We start from the raw sequence: 21892 nt of genomic DNA on the forward strand, positions 1-21892 counted from the left end.
TAGGCCAATTAGACCGGGCAACTAGGGCTCAAGTAGGGTAATTACTCTTTTGAGGTTTTAACCCGTTAATTGGGACTAACATTCTCATGGGTCCATCCCAATTCCTTGTTGGGTTAACTTTTAGGGTCATATGACTCTCTTTCTCAAGAAGAGTTAGACCCACTAAGCTTGAATTCATGTTTGCAACCACAAATTCTAGATTGAAACACAAAATCAACCCAAATAACAAATACCCAATCTCAATCTCACCCTAGAATGCAACACCCATTAAGTACCCACATTAGGGTTGAGCCACAACCCTAGCTAATGGGTTTAGCTAGAAATAATTAAAGAAGAAACAGTAGAAATAGATGAAGAAAATAACATAATGATTGATTACTAATTAAAAACTATGATATTGAAGAGGAAAATTGCCAAAATAGGCTACACAATAGTTCTCACGAGCGCAGCTCTTGTTCAGAATCTAAAACTTGACCTAAAAATGGTAAAAAGATCTATTTATACCGAGCTAGAAATTCAGGGCAAAAATACCCTGCGGGGTCAGGCGGACCGCGCAAGAAGGTCGCGCAGCCGCATTATGCACATTGAACTCTAAAAACTCATCTCTGAAGTTGGGGGCCGCGGACCGCGCACAAATGTAGCGTGGCCGCGGCAGAGGGTTGGCGTGGACCGCGCAGAAATGGGGCGCAGCCGCATAGCTTGACTTGGCCAAAATTCCATGTCTTTGAATCTCCTTCACGCGGACCGCACTGATATGTTGCATAGCCGCGTGGGATATAAGCCTTCTCTGAACTTCCTTTGCGCGGACCGTGCAGAAATGGAGCGCGGCCGCGTGGCTTACACCTCAAAATTTACCCCTCTGAATCTCCTAGCGCGGCCGCGTGGCAAATCAGTGCGGTCCGCGCTAGGTCTTCCTGTTCCCCACTTCACTTGTTCTTGACACTTGGCAGGTTTCACTCCGTTTTGAGTCGATCTTTGACATGTTTCATCTTGTCGCTCAAACCTGCAATCAAGCGCAACTTGTGCCTTTTGGGACTATTTTGTGGTGAATTGTGACCAAAGCAATAGCACGTAAGGGGTATAATTATGGTAAAATCCTAGCTTATCAACGAGCGCGATGCTCGGTCACTCTTCGTGGGTGTTGCAGAGGGTGATCTTGACGGGTTGTAGCCCTTTGGCGCAAAATATAGATCCTACCATTTTGTAACTTGGTTTCTGGCGCGCGCAGGGCGTGCCTGTAGGTGGAGAATGTTTTTGTCGTATGTAATGTAAGAAGAATTTTAAAACATTATTCCTTTTGTACCTTTTTTCTGTCGTAGCTCTTGATCGCGTAGACCGGTCTGTGGAATTGGTCCTTGAGTCGTGCTACGGCTCGAATTCTGATTGGCCTTCCGGCCTTTTCCCGCTTGAATGGGCGGAGGGTGATGACCCTCTGTGCTCCTGGACCGAAGTGATTTTGTGGGCGCGCGACCTGGAGATTTGTCGCGACCGTTGATAGCGTCGTCTGGGCCATACTTTTAGGCGTATTGTGATTGAATTGCCCTCGGGTCCAGTCTCCGAGTCGCGTTGCGACTCGAGCTGTTGTCAACCCTTGAATCTCATTTGAGCTCTCGGCCAGCGACGGTGGCCTTTCGCGTTGCTTGGTCATTGGGACCTTTTAGTATGAGGCCCGAAGGCATGCTTAGCCGTCGGCAATGGCACTTACGCTGTTTGGTCGTAGAGACCTTTCGATATGGGGCCCGGAGGCTTTGCTTAGCCGGCGACAATGGAACTTACGCTGTCCGGTCTTAGGGACCTTTGGATATGAGGCCCGGAGGCTTTGCTTAGCCGGCGACAATGGCACTTACGTTGTTCGGTCGCAGGGACCTTTTGATATGAGGCCCAGAGGCTTTGCTTAGTTTAACTATTTTGGATCCGGTCTCCGAATCGAGTTACGATTCGAGCTCACTTTAATCCTCAAGTTGTCAATTTTCAAGCTGATGGTCGTAGAGACCTCTCGGTGTGAGGCCCGGAGGCTCTGCTTAGCCGGAGACAATGGCACTTAAGCTGTTTGATGTGAGGCCCGGAGGCTTTTTGTAGGCTTTGTTTCCTCTCGTTATGGTCTTATTGATTATTTTGCCTGACCCGTCGTCGGTTCTAAAAGAACCTCGATTTCAAGTCGTAGTCGGCAATGTTTTGAGCACCTCGGAAGGTTCATAGCCCATAGGTCGAGTAGATCGATGCTTTTGCAATTTTGGAGCCGACGTGGTCCGCACTCATTTTTTGCCTATTGAGGGAAGCCTGTGTTTAACCGGTTCTTTCCGAAGTAGATTCGGAGGATTTTTTAGCAACAGTCGGGCGTCCCCGAGTCGCGTTTTTTGGGTTGTAGCAGCCGTTTCGACCGGAGTCGTGTGCTTTTGGCCGGGGCCATTTTTTGTCCCGAGAAGCAGTTTTAGGCATCTACACCGAGGGTATGCCCTTTAGGGATTCTTACAAATGCGACGTATAGCCTAATATGCGGGATTTTTCATGCCTGTTGAGGTCTTACAGTTTGCCATGCCTGTTGAGGTCTTACAGTGTATGGAGAATAGATCTGGTTTTGCCGAGGCTGCCCGCTAGGGTCTTAGAATTTTGGATTTTCCAGTGAGTGGCGATTAGTGACAGTCTCCGAGTCATCGAGTTTGCTTGAAGACAGTTTCTCGTAAGCTCGGAGTTATTTTCCGGGGGCTTGGTGACCCCGGAGTTCTGACCCTGGGGTCGTGCAAGTTGTAGAATTGCTCACGCTGAGTCTTCGAATATATCGGATTAGTTTAGGCATGAATACCGCCTTTTACAGACTTAGAGCCATATCGTGAGGGCTTTGTGAGCCCAGAGTTCCGACCCTGGGGTCGTGGGGGTGCTGAATTGTTTGAGTCTCCGAGTGTTTCGGGATGCATTTGATGGAGAGGTTTTTTGCTGAGGATAAGCCGAAATATTTTTCTTCGAGACATCGAATGCTTAGAAAATATTCTTTACTGCTTGGCGAAAATATAAGTTGTAAATACATGTTGTCCTGTTGCTGTGAGTCTGGTCCACATGGGTGTGACTCCCCTGATTATCCGATGTGCTTGTGTGATTCCATATTGGAAAATTTTGAGAGAGATCATGGACTTGTCGGGTCCCTTCTCCGGGGACATACAGTTCTGCTAATAATCTTGTTGGCGGAACCTTCTTCCTGATAGAAACCCGATCGAGGAAAGAATGCCCGGCGGGCCTCGCGATGGCCGTGGCCGCGGATCCTCGAGCGGGATCCCGAGCTACTGAATGCCTCGGCTGGCTGCCTGCATACAGATTAGCAACAATAAAGGAAAAGGAAGTGATAAAAGGATGCTGCATTCCTGGGAGTAGGCCCCGCGGCAGTCGTATTCCTCGTCCGACCAGGCCTGGCCGAGGACGTGATTGTCCTTACCCTTTGACCTCATTTGAGGGCAACGCCGGTCATGGGCATAAGGTGTGGGATCTCCTCCTGTCGCTTGTAGCTAGATGCTTTGACTCTGCGTCCGTCACGGGGTTTTACACCTTTGGAGGAGCGGGGACGGAATTGCATCCCGGGTGATGTATTCGCCGTTGTCTGTACAAAGCGTCTGCGCCTTGCGTCGCTCGACGTATTAGCCCAAGCTCAGGCGGGACGCGCAGGGGGAGCGATTTGGTCGTTGTGGCAATCGCCATTGGGGACATATCAGCGGTCCGGCCCGAGGGCGACGTTGGTCCTGGTTGTTCTATTGGCTTTGGCCCGACATCGTCGGTATAACTTTTGGCTGATACAACTGTATTCATAAATGTGTGTTTTATTTGAAATGAGTTTGAACGAAAGAAGGGATTACCAATACATTAATGTGATGCCGAGGTGGAGTCTCGGCATCCTTTTCCTCGAGCGAGGGGGTGTCCTTGGGGAGTATTCCCTGGGACCATCCCTTTCTGGTGACGAGCATTTGCATTATACGTTCTACGGATCTTAACAGGGTGCCGCCATCCTTTAACGGTTCTGACGATATGCCGCAGCTTGCCAGCTCTGCTTTGTTCGATTTCCCTTGTCCATGGAGCTGGATCCGGGTTTGCTTGCTTGGCGATGCTTTGTGGTTATCTTTGTTGAATGGTGTAGTTGCTGCTCTTTAGGGTCTGTAACTCAGAGCGTTTCGTGATTCTCGTGGGCGGCCACGGTTTCCTTGGAGGGGTTTTGGTTGAATAGATCCGAGCCACCTGGAGTTCCCGGCTTCACTTATGGTGACCACTATGCTTGGAACTGCAACGTTGAAGTCGAGCTCTATCGGGCGAGGATTCCTTGTCGGTTGCGTCTTGTTCAATCTTGTACTATTGGAGGTTCCTCGAAGGTGTCATCTTTGTGCTACTGCCTTGTTGTTGCGAGATGCGCTGTACCTCGGATCGTCTCTTCCGTTCATGTCGTGTGGATGATGGCTCCGTTAATTCATTGCCGGCTTCTCTGTTGGGAATCTTCCTGGATACGCCGATCTCGAGGAGGTTTTTCGAGGGTTATCCATGGCTCTGACTTGAGTCTGGTGTTGGTTGCTGCTATATGACCAAGCCTCGACCGGATATTCGACTAAGCTTCGCTTGAACTGCTCTGGAGTCGCCACGTATGCTTTGTTCGGGTTCGGGGCGAAGGTCCGTGCCATCCCACTATTCGGGACCGGAGGCGGTCTCATTTGCCCTATCGGGGAGTGGGGTGTGGCTTCCCGTGATACTTTATTTCTTCTTTTTCTCCCGGCCTTCGGTGCATTGAGCCCTTTTGGCATTATTTTGATGGCGTTGGCGTGTGCTTCCGCGGATCGCGCTAGTATGGTGAGCGGGTCCCCGAGATTAGATATCGAACAATGATGCCGCATTGTGGTTTCTTTTGGGAGAATTTCTTTAAATTTCCTCATCGGAACAGTCCCGAGTTCTCCATTTTGGAGGTCGCCATTCCTGGACGGGCGTGCGTGAGTGGTGACGCACCTGTGAGGACTTGGGGTCCTGTCACTCCCCGGGAATTTCGTTGTTTCTGACTTCCACGAAATGAGTCCCGGGATCGTATCTCGGGAGACGGTTGCTGTAGGAGTCTCCGCGAGCGTGAGTCGATCTTTACGATAATGTCTTCCAGCATCCTCGCTGTTACAGGATAGGTTGTTGGTTCATCGTTGCCCGATACCTCGGGTACTAGCAAGGAGCAAGGAGCGAGGAGATATTTTGGGTGCTGCCGCGCCGAGAGTCTCTGGGCGGCTCTGTAGCTGAGAGATAGCCAAATATTGTTCCTGCAACATTTCAAAAATAATGCGAAGATTAACTTCCCGTTCTACCGGGGCTGGGATTTTTCGGGCTTCCTGTTTGTTAGCGTGTTGCATGCCGCCATTGGAGTGCAAGACTTCGTTACCCCGCTGTGCATCATATGAATCCGCGTCCGCTCGAACCGATCTAGATGCGTTATCGAGGTCCTGCGGCATCGCGCCAGCCGTTAGAACGGCCATATTGTTTTCTTTGCGATTTTTGGGGTTATCGTCCTCGATTTCCCTTATCGAGCTGATCATTAACCTGAAATCGAAAGATCTTGGGCAAGAAAAGGTGTGAAAGATATCGTGCGTTTAAGTGACGAAACTCGCAAGAAAATAATCACTATTATTTTTAGCCCCACGGTGGGCGCCAAACTGTTTACCGTGAAAATGGTAACAACAATTAAATTTGTAATTGGGATTCTAAAAATACGTGATCTATTCCCGAGCTAGTTTGTAAGGGTGATTAGTAATAAAACGTGAAGTAAGACAATAATGATCGAATTATCCAAAGCGATAATCGAACCAGTAAGGGGACGTTCCCGGGCTTATTGCGAGACAGTAGATACCTCGGGGCCAGGCCTCGAGCCTATCTCGGGCTTATCAAGGTTAGTCGGGAAGGGGGTAACATATAAGGTTATAAATAAGTAAGGCTCTTATACTATCAAATTCGACCTAAATGATGGAGATCAAACGAAGAAACTGCAAAATGCTAAGGTGACCTCGGGGTCGATGAACACTGAAAACTTAGAAGAAAGAAAGAGAGAGAGGGAGATATTATTGCATTATGGAGAAGTGGAGCAACATCAGCCCCTTACAAGGTGGGGTGAGTCCCCCTTATATAGGCGAGGGGACTCAGTAAAGTACGTATATATTATTTACAAGAGTAGGAAGATGGGATGGCTTGACGCAAGTCCTCTGAGTAGGCTATAGATAGACCGGCCCTGTCAGGTGTAGCCATATGCTTAAGAGACCTTTTCTCTTATCCTGACCTCGGGCCCTGCTTCCTTCGATTCGGACCTCGATGAGCCTTGAGGCCGAGAACTCGATCGTGGCCTTCCACCCTGGGGTCTCGGGGAAGGCTTCCAAAATTGTCTTGATAGCAAAAATCAAGTCTTCTGATTTTACCGCGTACAATAAACACTGCTAACCTTTATTAATTGGGTGCCTCGTACTATTCTTCATCTTGCTTCTTTTGCTTATTGAAACTTGTATTTATCTTCTGAATTTCTCATTGTCTCTCACCATTAAGGTGGATAGGTATTCTTGCCGTAAGGGTTCTTATCCGGAAGCTTACACCTTTCAGTACACCCACGATCTACCAATGACCTCACATTTACTTATCGTCGGCATCATACAAACATCCAATTCCTCTAACTCAGCTCTTCCACAACTATCTCTCTTTCCAACCTTCTTTCCGGATGTAGGTATCGTCTTATTATGAATAAAATAGAATTTCGAAATTTGAATTCTTATAAGTGAGCTCTACCACACGATCTAGAGTAAGAAGAAAAAGTGACAGTCCTAAATGCCCTGTAGCCTCCTGCTTATAAGTGTGGTGCACGACACACCCATAAACAAGACTCTACTAGACACGGCTTGTAGACTCCCTAGGACAGAACTGCTCTGATACCGCTTTTGTCATGTCCCGAACCTGGGGGTGGGGGGGCGAGACCGGCACCTGGTGCCTCACATATCCTTGCGTACCAACTTGCGACTAAGGAACCTTGAACATATAATGTCATACTTTGGCCATGGGCCACATTGCAAGACAATTGCGAATACTGACTAAATCTCAATATAATGCTGGGCCGACAAGGCCGTCATAACTACTACAGCTAATAAACCAACAAATGTAAATAAAAAGGCCTACAAGCCCAACATACAGCATTAACTGACAGGATATGTCTACAAGCCTCTACTGATGGATATACTATTATCGGAACTGGGCCCCCACCTAATCATAACATATATACACATATACAAAGATGTATGTAAAGCTCTAGACCCGGCAACTCCGAAAGGTGTGGAGCTTACCGATCAAGTTGAACTCGAGAAACATCTAATGAGGAGGTCTACCCATCTGTCTGTCTGAACCTGCACGCATGAAATGCAACGCCCCAAGAAAAGGGACGTCAGTACGAAATAATGTACCGAGTATGTAAGGCAATATACTGAAAGCCGAAACTGAACTGATAATATAATAACTGAAAGCAACTGGGAGTCAAAGATAATCTGAAGATATGCTTACCTGCTGATACTGACTCCACTCTCTCAAATATAGTAAGTAAAATAGTTGTCTGGCCTTATAAGGCTCGGTATATATATATATATATATATATATATATATATATATATATAAAACTGCTCTGCCGTAGTAGGCTCGCTCATAGGCGCTCGTCCATACTAGGCTCTGTATCTCGACCCTGCTGGGCTCGCTCATAGGCGCTCGGCCACAGTAGGCTCGTTATATAACTTACTATTTGATCAGAGGTTACCCAATAGGGGCCTGCCCATAGATTATAGCTCGATGGTAATGAAAATACTTTTAATACTGTAGATATGTAAATTCTCTGCTCTCTTGACTGGAAGAAGAAGATACTCAATTTAATATGAAGTCCCAATAAGGAGAATATTATAACTTACAAAACTGGGATAATATACGTAATTTACGAGACTAGCAAAATATACGTAAATTTCGGGATATGAATTTTTCTTTAAGGCTCATTAATAAACTCGTGTAATAACAAGATCATGCAAAATGAAATAACGGCTTAGCCTTAACATACCCGTTCCTTGAATTGTTTGATTGAAGTGAAGCTTCTGCTTCTGAAATTGGAACGAAACTTTGCTTGAATTTGTTGAAGTTGGACGAGTTTGCTTCTGTAAGTTTTAAACAAGAAAAGTCATAACACCAACTTTTGCCATTTCCATCTCTTGATAATACTTGTAACGTGAAAGGTTGCTATGTTTTGTCTAGTTTCAGAATGTATTTTGAGGTGATAATTGTCTTGGTCATCTCAACTATTATATGCTAAGAGGTGTCTTCCATACAAGGCATAAGGTTGCCACCTCTCAAATGTTTTTAAGAGTCATTATCTTGGTTAGGGAGGGCTGCCACGTGTCTTATAATTAATTTATTTTTTTCACTTATTAGTTAACGGGGTAATGTTTCGTTACCCGGTAATTAATGAATTACCCGCATAATTTAAAATTGCCCCAAATTACTTAAAATATTATTAATTTTTATTATACTATATATATACTCTATACATTATACTACCGTGGTCAATGGTACCTTGCATGGTACTAGTTCATAATTATCGGGTATTATCGCTCGACCCGTATTATATTCCAAATTGGCCACTTTCAACGAAACTCTTCTTTAATCCGTGTACCCCTTTATCCTTTATAACACTTATTTATTGCTTGTTAAAAATAGCGTAAGTACGTTAACGTCAAGATGATCTCATCCCCGAGTCTACGTCGGTTAACTGAAAACGAAATTTTAACGTATGAAAACGCGAGATGTAACATCAAAGGCAGCCGATTCAGCTTGTCCAAGGACGGAACCTTGTTTAGGAGAATGTTCGATGGCCCACTAGAAATATGTCTGGGACCAGGAGATACCGAATACATTCTGAGGGAAGTTAACCGGGCACTCGCGGTAATCATTTAGGCGTCGAATCATTGGTTCAAAAGGTGATCAGAGCTGGTTATTACTGGATCAACATGGAAAAGGATGTGAAAGAGTTCGTACAAAAATGTGACAAGTGCCAAAGGTATGCTTTGATGATTTACCAAGGCGGGGAGGTGTTGCGTTAGGTCTTATCGCCATGGCCATTCATGAAATAGGAGAATGACATTGTCGGCCTCATCCACCGTCACCAGGTAAGGCTCAATTTGTCTTATTTATGATTGAGTATTTTTCTAAGTGGGTTGAAGCACAGGCACATGAGAAGGGTAGGGAGAAGAAAGTCATCGACTTCATTTGGGAACACATCATATGGCGGTACGGGATACCATACGAAATTGTATTTGACAACAGAAAATAGCTTATCGGCAGTAAAGTGACAAAATTTCTCGAACTGATAAGATCAAAAGGATCTTATCGATACCTTATCACCCTAGTGGGAACAGACAAGACGAGTCCACCATCAAAACTATAATCCCAAACCTTAAGAAAAGGTTGATTGACGCTAAGGGAAAATGGAAAGAGATCTTGCCCGAAGTTCTTTGGGCATATCGCACAACTTCGAAGTCTAGTACTGGGGTTACCCCGTTCTCATTGGTTTATGGCGCCGAAGCTCTAATACTGGTTGAAGTCGGTGAGCTGAGTATCAGATTCTGATATGCAAAGGAATCAAATGACGAGTCTATGAATTCAATCCAGGAGCTATTGGATGAAGGGCGTGAAGCTGCCCTTGTTCGATTGGCCGCCCAAAAGCAACGGATCGAGAGGTATTACAATCGAAGGGCCAACCTTCGATACTTTAATGTCGGAGACTTAGTACTAAGGAAGGTCACACTAAGCACACGAAAATCGAACGAAGGAAAATTGGGCCCGAATTGAGATGGACCATACCAGATTCTCGAGGTCACAGGGAAAGGATCCTATAAGCTCGGAATGACAAACGGAGAACAACTACCGAAGAGTTGGAGCGTAACTCAACTAAAACAATATTACTGCTAAAGGTATGACCCCATTTCATTTTCTTCATTTTTACGGACTAACACTTGCAGGTGGTCGACGAAGATCAGCATGAAGTCTTTAGGTCTGAAAGCACGCATTGCAATCTTTTTCCCTTGAACCGTTTTTGTCCCAATTGAGTATTTCGGTAAGGTTTTTAACGAGGCAACAGTGGTTTGTGCTAACTTAGAATCAAAGGCCTATCAAGAATCGGTGTCGAAGACATCACTAACAGTATCTGAGGTTCCTCTACAATCAACCTTGAATACTGGGGGCATTACCCTTGGATATCAACTTTTTTCCAGGAAATTACTCCGTAATAAAAAGGGTCTCGATAGGTAAGATTTGTTTTAAGGGAAAAACGGTCAAACGAATCGTGCCCAAATAGGTTGCTCGAGCCCTGGCATGAAACATGTATGCATGTATAACTATTTTTCACAAGAATAAAGAGAAGTACCTCCTTGCAATTATCTTATGTCTTAGAAAAATTTCCACTTTACAATTTTGTACTTTTTATCTCTTAAGGAAACGAGCACAAGGGCCGATTATAACCAGAGTTCGAATGATCACTCCCCTCAATCGAGGACTGCCATCCCAAAAATGAACTCGAACAGATCAAACTATTAATCACCGGGGGCATAAGACCTCTTAGGTAACCCCTGGATATTAAAGGCCACGACCATACCTACTCGACGACTGTTATCTTAGGCCAGCCTGGACAACTCAGGAAAGCAAGCTCACTGAGCTACACCCGAATTAAAAGTCTACGGCCGTATTAACATGGCTCAGAGACGTCCGAGAACCTAAAAAGAATAGGCCTTCAAAATTTTCATAACCGATTTAAAAGTCTACCCTCGGCAAACTATAATAACTTACTTTGGAAAAGGTTCCCGGTAACACCGAACCTCCAAGATGACTCAAAAATAAAAATAATGTAAAGGCAGGGTTTGTTCGAACTTACACAACCCAAGCTATTTTATGCTAAGGCATCTCGACCTTTGTGAGTACAACTAACAAAGCAAATGAAAAATTCGAAAGCCAAAAGGGAAAAGAAAGCCTTGTATATATTTACCCAATAATATTTTACAGACTCCAAAATGGCTTAATTCAAAAATATACAATGGCCGAAACGTCCTCAAAAGGATTCAAAAGAAAGTAAAAAATATATAAAGGCCTAAGTGGCCTGGTCTTCATCGGAGGTAGCATCTCCATCCTCGGGATCTTCCCCTCCTTCACACTCGCTTAAATTCTAAGAATTTTTCTCGGGAAAGGCCAAGGCACTAGCTTCTTCTGCTTTAGAATTCTCGATTTGAGCCAGTATATCGAAGCCCTGAGCATGAACTCCCTCGAGGGCTTCCCTTCGAGCCTGCTACCTTGCATGATCCACCATGCTCTTGGCCTGTGCCTGGATGGCCTCGACGTCGACCTTGTATTGGGCCACTTTAGCATCAACTTTGGTATTGGCCATGGCGGCCTCAGATTTGGCTACCTCGAGTTCATTGGCCAAGTTTTCCCTATCAAAAATAGCCAATCCAATTGGGATTGAAGCTCCTCGATTTTCTCGACCTGCACCGAGGCCTTCTCTTTTGCAGCTGGGAGCTAGGTCTTGGCCGACTCCAGTTGTGCTTGGGCGGCTTCCCTTTTCGAGCTAAGATGTCCATATTTTTCTTGAACTCCTCAGCCTCAGCTTGAATTGCATCTACCTGTGCTTGAAGCTTGCCGATCTGTTCAAGCCTTTGCCGGACCAGCAGGATCAGATCGTTAGTCACTATCTTCAATTCATCTTCACTATTGTGAAGCACTCGAAAAACCTGATCGTCCATCTCGGCATGCTCATACCGAGCCGTTACTAAATCATCCTGAAGCTTCTCATTGAGAAGCTTGTAGGTGTCACTTTTCTCAGTGAGATCCCGATCCCTGGCATTGTGGTGAGTTTATTCCTCCCGGTATCAATGGAAAGCCTCATGATACATCACCGAAGCCTGCAAGCATAAGGGCAGGTGTTGTGGTTATTTACAACTTCAAATTTTAGAATATATGAGAAGAAAAACTCACGAAGTTACCCGATTTAATGCTTGTTGGGCTTCAGTGAATAGACAGGGGATTTCCACCTTGTCCATCACTGTCTGATCTTCTTCGGTCACCAAGCACCAAAGCTAACTAACGTCCCCCACGGGGGCAGAAAAAATTGGGGCATCCTCTAGGACTGTCATGATCCAATTCCATTTTAGGCCGTGATGGCGCCCAACACCATTGTTAGGCAAGCCAACAGTGAACAATCTAGTGATTTCCCATTTTATAAGATTTCCACGTAAATAACTTTCCTTTATTTCAAAGATTTGATGAATAAGGAATTTTAAATAACCCAAACGAAAGTAGCTAAATGCAATCATAATCGTAGAAATACAACCCAAAATAATAAGTCTACTAGTTTGTGCCAAAACCTGGAGTCACAAGTGTATGAGCATTCCAGTAGAATATACAAAAGAATGCTAGTTTACTGTCTGAAATGAAATAGATAGAAAACTTTAACAAAAGGAAGACTTCGGCTGCTGCAGTACGACTCGGAAGGGCAGCTCTCTCTTTCAAATACAAATGCCAAGAATGGGATTCCTTGGATAAAGTGGTCACCGTATAGTCTCGTACCTGGAGTAAAGCGTGCGCGCCAGACTGATAACCAGATGTACCTACCTCAGATCCTACACATTTAAGTGCAGAAGTGTAGTGTGAGTACATAAACAACATGTACCCAGTAATTATCAAGTCTAACCTCGAAGAAGTAGTGACAAGGGGTCGACTTTGACACTCACTATCGGCTAACAATGATATATCAAAATTTGTATACTAAGTATGGATTGCGTAAATAATACTGAAAACACAATAACGGATAGTAAATACTCCATTCACAAATATTAATTTCCAAGTTATTTTCGTCATCTAACAATTTGTATCTCAAGGCATTTAAGCAATATCAATAATGAATAGTTCCAAAGATTTGTCATGCGCAAATTATGCCGAGGTCGTACGGTCTGATCCAACATAATATTTAAAATGTACACTGCCGAGGATCGAACGACACGAACCATAGATGCATCTATCTGCTACTGAGGCATTCGGCCCGCTCCATAAATACAGAATACTTCAAAGAAACACAATTTTTAAAATAACAGTCATGTGTCTCATTGACAACTTCAAGTATATGAAATTTAACCTTTTACATTTCTTTTATCAACTTTCAATATGACTTAGGCAATTAAGTTATCAAGTAGGGCAAACATTGCAGGTATAGCATGATATGAGTCCTAACCTACCTGGACAATAGCATAATTAGTAGCTACATACGAACTCTCGTCACCTCGTACGCACGTAGCCCCCACAAATTGGAGCACATATTAACTATAATTCACCTACGGGGTTAATTCCCTCTTACAAGGTTAGAAAATAGACTTACCTCGTCTCAAGGCCTACTTTTCGGTCCAAGATTGCACCCAAACCCTCAATTTGGCGCCAAACGACTCGAAGCTAGTCAAATATTATTTAAAATAATTAGTACATGCTTAAAAGTTCATATCCTAGCTATCAAAGTGATTTCCCAAGACTATTTGAAGAATCCCTAAAATTAACCCCCAGGCCACGTGTCCAGATTCCGAAAAGTTTTGAAGAAAATTGTTACCCATAACCTTATGAACTAAAATATATTATTTTCACTAAATTCCTTAACAAATATCGTGGTTAAATCTCATTTTTATCGAAAACCTAGGTTTTCACCTAAACCCATGATTTCCATAAATTTACATGTTAAAATCTACCCAAAATCGATGTACTAAACTCACATTAGGTAGGAATTACTTACCCTCAATAGCTAGGTTGAAATCCCTCTTTTTGAAGCTCTAGAATCGCCCTAGTGTGTGAAAAAAGAGAGAAAAATGGTTATGTCCTGTATTTAAAACAAAGTTCTGCCCAGCTGTGACGGCCTTCTTCGCGGAAGCAAGAAGCCTCGCGTTCGCGAAGTCTTACACTGACTGGGCAACGCGAACGCAACAGCTCTTTCGCGAATGCGAAGAGCAAAGCCCACTGATCCTGCCCGGCCCCATTTCCCCTACGCGAATGCGAATAGGGGTTCACGAACGCGAATTCCTAGGATCACAAAGTTTCGCGAACGCTTGTGACTTACTGCGAATGCAAAGGGCAGTTTGCTCACTGCCCCAGATCCTTCTTCGCAAACACGATGGCCCTCTCGCATTCGCGATGAAGGAAACCAGAACTGGAAATTTTTAGTTTCTCAGATTTAGCTCCGAGCGGTCCAAAACATACCCGAGCCCCTCGTGACCCCGTCCAACTACACCAACAAGTCTGTAATCAGGATACGGACCTACTCGAACTGTCGAAATGCGTAAAACAACAAGGAAACCAAGAATCACACCCCAAAAACAAATTGAATCAAACTTTGAACTTAAAGTTTCCTAATCGCTCCGAACGCGCCAAATCATACTTAGACTACTCGAAATTACACCAAATTTTTCTTGCAAGTCTTAAATGACATTATGGACCTACTCCAACTTTCGGAACCGGAATACGAACCCGATATCAAAAAGTCTACCCTCGGTTAAATTTTCCTAAACATCAAATTTCCCATTTTCGCCAAATGACCCCGAAACGACCTATAGACCTCCGAATCCACTTCTGAATGCGTTCCTAAGTCCAGAATCACCATGAGCTATTCCCAGACTTGGAATCTAAAAGGACGTCTAGAATGTAAAAATCCACTTCAACCCAAACTTATAAAATTTACTCAAAATGCCAACTTTCACTATTAGGCGTCGAAACACTCCCGGGTCACCCAAAACTCAATCCAAACATACGCCCAAGTCCGAAATCATCATATGAACCTATTGGAACCGTTAAATCCTGATTCCAAGGTCGTTTAGTCAAAATATTGACCGAAGTCAAACTTAGCCTTATAAGCCAACATTGAGGAACCAAGTGTTCCGATTTCAACCCGAACCATTCCAAATCCTAAACTAACCATCCTCGCAAGTCATAAAACACTAAAAGCACATACGGGAAGTCTTATTTAGGGGAACGGGGTTCTAGAAAGCAAAACAACTGGTCGGATCATTACATTCTCCACCTCTTAAATAAATGTTCGTCCTCAAACGGGGTTGAATCATACCCGGAGTGCTGAATAAGTGTGGATATCTGCTCCGTATGTCCTACTAGGAATCCCAGGTCGCCTCCACGACTGGTTGGCCCCACCACTAAACCTTTACCGCGAAAATCCTCTTGGATCTCAACTGGGAAACCTTTCTAGCAACAATGGCAACTGGCTACTCCTCAAAACCCAGGCTCTCATCTAACTGAATAGTGATGAAGTCTAACACATGTGATAAGTTGGCGTGATATCTCCGGAGCATAGACACGTGAAAAACTAGATGAACTCCTGATAGGCTGGGAAGTAAAGCAAGCTCAAAAGCAACCTCTCCAATTCGTCTCAACACCTCAAATGTGCCTATGAACCTTGGGCTCAACTTGCCCTTCTTCTCGAATATCATAATCCCTTTCATCGGCGAGACTTTCAAGAGAACCTTCTGGTCCACCATAAATGATAAATCACCCGCCTTCTGATCTGCGTAACTCTTCTGTCTGGATTGTGCTATGCGAAGCCGCTCCTGAATCAACTTTACTTTTTCCAAGGCATCCTTTACCAAATTAGTATCTTATAACTTAGCCTTATCGGGCTCAAACCACCCGATGGGAGAACGACATCGTCGACCATATAAAGCCTCAAATAGAGCCATCTCGATGCTGGACTAGTAACTATTATTGTAATCGAACTCGGTCAAAGGCAAGAATTGATCCCACTACCCTTCAATGTCAATTACACATGCCCTGAGCATGTCCTCCAAGATTTGAAATGTCCACTCCGACTGCCCATTGGTCTGTGGATGAAATGCAGTGCTGAGCTCTACAGGGGTTCCCAACTCACTTTGTACAGCTCTCCAAAAATGCGAAGTAAATAGGGCTGCTTATCGGGCGGATCGGGCGGTTATTTACTCTTAATGGTTCGGCTTATCGGTTATCGGCTTTTAAATGTATTAATCTTCTAGCCGCCTGATATGATATCGGGCGGATTGGTATCGACTTAGCTCTTATCGGGCGGTTATCGGGCAGTTTATCGGCCTGATTCAATCTATATTGCAGATGATGCTACTTTGATTCAGAGCAGACTACAGATATTGGAGCAGTGGTTGCAAATTGCACATGATTTAGGTATGTCAATGCCAAGATAAAGCAAAAGTTGAACAAAAACGAGAACGCAAATAGGGCAACAACACAGAGCCAGAAAACATGGTCTTCTGTATACATGCTCCTTGCCTTGAGAAGAACCTTGCCCACAGTTGGCTCAGAAAATATCATGTCATTGTTGGGCTGCAAAGAGCATAGAATAGGATGTGTCAACATAATCAATGCTGATGGGAGAAGTCAAACCAACGTATGTCGCAATTTATAACCTACTGTTAGAACTTACAGTACTCCATCTTTCGTCCAAAAACTCATTGATAGCTATCACATTCTGTCCATATGTCATAGGAGATAGAGTAGCCGTATTTTATCCATGGTTCCAGGTCATGTGCACCAACACATAAGCACGCATTCAAAAACTATTGAACTCGCAAAATTGGGCATGCAAATGAAATTGTCGATCTTGTAGATCTATCTGCACCTATAGTCCAAGACTATAAAGAGCAACATTTGTCAGAACTGAGAAGTTTTACAAATTCCCAAGAGCAAAATAGAAAACTGACCTTTTGAAACAATGAAACCACCAAGAACAAAAACTTTGAGTGTCGTGATAGTTGCAAATGTGCTAGAAACTACTATAGTCCTTCCAAGTGCAGCAATAAAGCGGCAGAGAGACAGAGCCGACTGATTCAAAGAAAAAAATACCAAGAATTAGCGAAAAACCCCGAAAATTTTGTAGGGCCAAAACTATATGTTTGAATTCTTATAGTTCCTAAACTAATTGTTAAATGTGCATCATAAATTCACATTGACCAGATATCACGACTCAGCAGCCTAACAAATACACCATATTTTTCCACAAAGAAATTTTGGTTGGCAGAAGTGAACGGAGAACATACCTACTTGCAGCAGGAGCAAACCCGATAAGCCAGCGAGATGGAGAGGCGAGGAGGCGAGAGGGAGACGGCAAGTCTGCTGCTGAGCTTCTCTGGTCGCCGGGTGAAATTTAGACTTTAAGTTTGGGCCGCTTTCTAAATGTCTAATAAAGAATTAGAGATAGAGTACTGGAAGTGGAAGAAGGGATTTTTATTATTTAATTTAATACATATATATATATATATTCTTAACGGGTTAACGGATTATCCGTTAAGAAAATTGAATAATTCGCCCCCAAACTGATAAGTCGTTAATAAAAGAAATTCAATATGTTCCCCGTTCGTTAAACCGTTAACCAGATACCAATAAGCCATTAAGCATCGATTTTGGTTCGGTTTTCGGGTTTCAGTTTGGTTTTGAACACCCCTAGAAGTAACCTGAGGGCCTCTATCTGATATGATGGAAATAGGCACACCATTCAACCGAACTATCTCCTGAATATAAATCTGGGCCAACCTCTCTGAATTATACGTAGTCACATTTGGAATGAAGTGTGCCGACTCGGTCAACCTGTCGACAATGACCCAAATTGCATAAAACATCAGCAAGGTCCGCGGCAACCCAACTACGAAGTCCATAGTAATGCGCTCCCATTTTCACTCCGGTATAGTCATCTGCTGGAGTAGGGCACCTGACCTCTGGTGCTCGTACTTAACCTGCTGGCAATTTAGGCACCCAGCTACATACTCAACTATGTCTTTCTTCATCCGCCTCCACCAATAATGGTATGTCAGGTCGCGATACATCTTCGTAGCACCTGGATGAATGGAATACCAAGAACTGTGTCCATTCTCTAGAATCCTCTCCTCAAGCCATCGACATTAGGAACACATAAACGACCCTAGAGTCGCAGAGAACCATCCTTGCTGATAGAAACCTCCTTGGAACCACCCTATAGTAACGTCTATCTGAGAACCGTCAAATACAGATCATCAAATTTTCGAACGATGATCTGCTCCAAAAGTGAAGACTGGGCCACAACGCATGCAAGAACTCGATTGGGTTCTGTCCAACCTCACAAGTCTGTTAGCCAATGACTGAATGTCCGAAGGTAATGGCCTCTCCTCTGCTGAGATGAATGCCAAACTACCCATACTCTCTGCCTTCCTACTCAAGGCATCCGTGACTATATTCGCCTTGCCCGGATGATAAAGAATGGTGATGTCATAGTCCTTTAGTAACGCAAGCCATCTGTGCTGCCTCAAATTGAGATCCCTTTGCTTGAACAAATGTCGTAAGTTGCGATGATTAGTGTAAACCTCACATGACACCCCATAAGGATAATGCCTCCAGATCTTAAGAGCATGAAAAATCATGGCTAAATCTAGATCGTGCATAGGATAATTCTTCTCCTAGATCTTCAGCTGACGTGAATCGTATGCAATAACTCGTCCCTTATGCATCAGTACACATCTCAAACTGATGCATGAAGCATCATAATACACCGTATACATCCCCGACCGGAAGGCAACAGTAGAACCGGTGCTGTAGTCAAAGTTGTCTTAAGCTTCTGAAAGCTCGCTTCACAATCATCAGACTAACGGAAGGGAGAACCCTTTTGGGTCAATCTAGTCAAAGGCACTGCAAAGGATGAGAAGCCCTCCACAAACCGAATAATAACCTGCTAACCCCAAGACACTCCTGATCTCAGTCGCCAAAGTGGGACGAGGCCAACTTTGAACTGCCTGAATCTTCTTGGGATCCACCTTAATACCCTCGCCTAATACAACATGCCCCAAGAATGCCATAGACTCTAGCCAAACCTCACACTTGGAGAACTTAGCATATAGCTTCTGTTCTCGCAATGTCTGAAGCACCGCTCTCAAATGCTGCTCGTGTTCCTCTATACTATGTGAGTAGATCAAGATGTCATCAATGACAAACGAATCAATATAAGGCCTGAACACCCTGTTCATCAAATCCATAAATGCCGCTGGGCGTAAGTCAAGCTGAAGGTCATTACTAGAAACTCATAATGGCCATATCTAGTACGAAAAACAGTCTTCAGAACATCCGAATCCCGAGTCTTCAACTTATGGTACCCCGATCTCAAGACGATATTAGAGTACACCCTAGCACCGTGCAACCGGTCAAACAAATCATCCATACGCGACAATGGGTACTTGTTCTTGATGGTAACTTTGTTCTACTAGCGGTAATCAATGCACATCCGCATAGTCCCATCTTTCTTCCCATCTTGCTAACAAAACTCTTTCAACTCTTTTGGAGCCTTGCGGTACGGTGGGATAGATGTAGGCTGGGTACCTGGAGCCAAATCAAGGCAAAAATTGATATCACGATCTTGTGGCATGCTTGGGAGATTAGAAAGAAACACATCTGATAATTCTCGGACTACTAGAACTGAATCAATCGTCGGAGACTCCGCAGTAGTATCTCGAACATAGGCTAGATAAGCCAAAAACTCCTTCTCGACCATGTGTCGAGCCTTTATAAAGGAGATAACTCGACTAGATGTACTAACAGATGAACCATTCCACTCCAATCTAGGCAACTCTGGTATCGCTAAGGTAACAATCTTGGCACGGCAATCAAGGATGGCGTGATATGGGGATAGCTAGTCCATGTCAGGATGACCTCAAAGTTGGTCATATCAAGTAACAAGAGGTCCGCTCTAGTCTTGCAACCATAGAATGTAACCACACAGGACTGTTAGATCCGATCCACAATGACAGAATCGCCCACATGAGTGGACACATAAATAAGAGTACCCAAGGACTCACAAGGAATATCTAGGAAATGAGCAAACATAGATGACACATATAAATAGGTGGACCATGGATCAAATAATACTGAAGAATCCCTACCACAAACATAAATGATACATGTTATCATGGCATCTGAGGCAACTGCATCTTGTCTGGCCGGAAAGGCATAGAACCTGGCTGGAGCGCTGGCTGGCAAGCCTCCGCCTGACTGAACAGTTGCTGGCTAAATTCCACCTCTACGATGACCCCTACTTGTCTGCTCTCCGCCTCTGGGCGACCAGAAAGCTGGTGTTGTAATCATGGGGTATTGGCCCTGTTGCACTACCTTGCCCCGAAGCCTGGGGCAGAATGTCTGCACATGACTGAGATCTCCGCACTCAAAACAACCTCTTGATGCGGTGATCTGCTTTCCTGAAGTTGACCCCGATAGCCTGAATACCCACTGGAAGAACCCTGAATAGCTGGTGGGCGGTACGAACTCTCTGGCATGGCACTGAAGTAAGCACCGGAAGAACCCTGATTACCCGACTACCCAATAGAAGAACCCTAAATGGCTAGTGGGCGGTAAGAACTATCTGGCATGATGCTAAAATAAGGTCACGTCGGAGCACCCCGACGAGGTGGTGGTGCTGGATATGTGGGCCTGCTAGGCTAACCCCTCCCAAACTAGCCTCGGCCCCCAGCCGGGGCACCTCTAAACTCCCCAGAATAACGGACCCTCTTATCCCTTTACATATACTCTTTACCTCTCAAATGGTAACCCTCAATCTTCCGAGCTATCTCCAGTACTAGCTGATAAGAAGTCCCCATCTCAACCACCCGGGGCATAGTAGCCTTAATACCTGAGTGTAACCCCCCAACAAACCTTCACACTCTCTCTGCATCACTAGGAAGTATCATAAGTGCATGGCGTGACAACTTAGAGAAGCTCGCCTCATAATCGATCACAGACATCTGACCTTGTTGGAGCTACTCAAACTGAAACCGCAACTCTTTCCTATGAGAGAGTGGAATACACCTGTCCAAGAATAGGCGTGTAAACTAGTCCCAAGTCATGGGAGGAGAACCCACTAGCCTGCCAAGAAGATAAGACTGCCACCACCTACGGGCCATGCCCTCCAACTGGAAAGTAGTGAAATCCACCCCATGGGACTCCAATATCCTCATGTTTTGCAGTTTGTCCCTGCACCTATCAATAAAGTCCTGGGTATCCTCATGTCGCTCACCTCTGAAGACAAGAGGGTGTATCCTTGTCCATCTGTTCAATAGCTTCTGCGGCTTGCCGGCCGCGGTTGGTCTAGGGAGTCCGAAACCTAAATATTGTTCTTTTTGACTCAAAACACATTTTTAAGTGTAAAAAAAATGTTACATTTCTATATAAAACGTGGTACAGAACCGCATTTTATATAGAAAGCGGAAACAAACAGCGATTTAGTGGAAGCTGAAAAGACAAGTATATAAAACGCGGTCCATTACAGCATTTTATATAAAGCGCGGTAATCGACCGCATTTTACATGTTAAGTGGGCCCACCAATAACTCTTCTGCACTTAACTGACATAACAATAATTCAAATATGTAAATCGCCGTATTAAGCCGCATTTTACTTCCAAAAGTTTGACCCCCCGGATTGGGCATTGCCTTATATAAAGGCGTTAAGGGTTTTGAGAATTATCATTCAGAAATACTCCAACTTCTTGATAAATTTTTATCGTTGTTAAATTCTCAAGCTTTTTTCATAATGTCTGAAGAGCGAAAAGTAAGGGTTTCATTATATTGGGGGTGAGGTTGTTGTCGTAAATAACTCAGTGAGCTATAGTTTATCTCCACAGAGTCATGTTATGTTGCCACTTACAATACAGTATGATAGACTGCTATCGTTGTTATGCAATAAAATAAGATTGAGCAAACATTCGGTGAATCTTCAAATAACCGAAAGATATCCGTATTCTGTGACTCCGCAGGGGTTTGCTTATTATTCTGAGTTTAACATCAAAGACGATGAAACTCTGAGAG

Source organism: Nicotiana attenuata, chromosome 6 (assembly GCF_001879085.1).
Source record: "Nicotiana attenuata strain UT chromosome 6, NIATTr2, whole genome shotgun sequence".
Taxonomy (NCBI): domain Eukaryota; kingdom Viridiplantae; phylum Streptophyta; class Magnoliopsida; order Solanales; family Solanaceae; genus Nicotiana; species Nicotiana attenuata.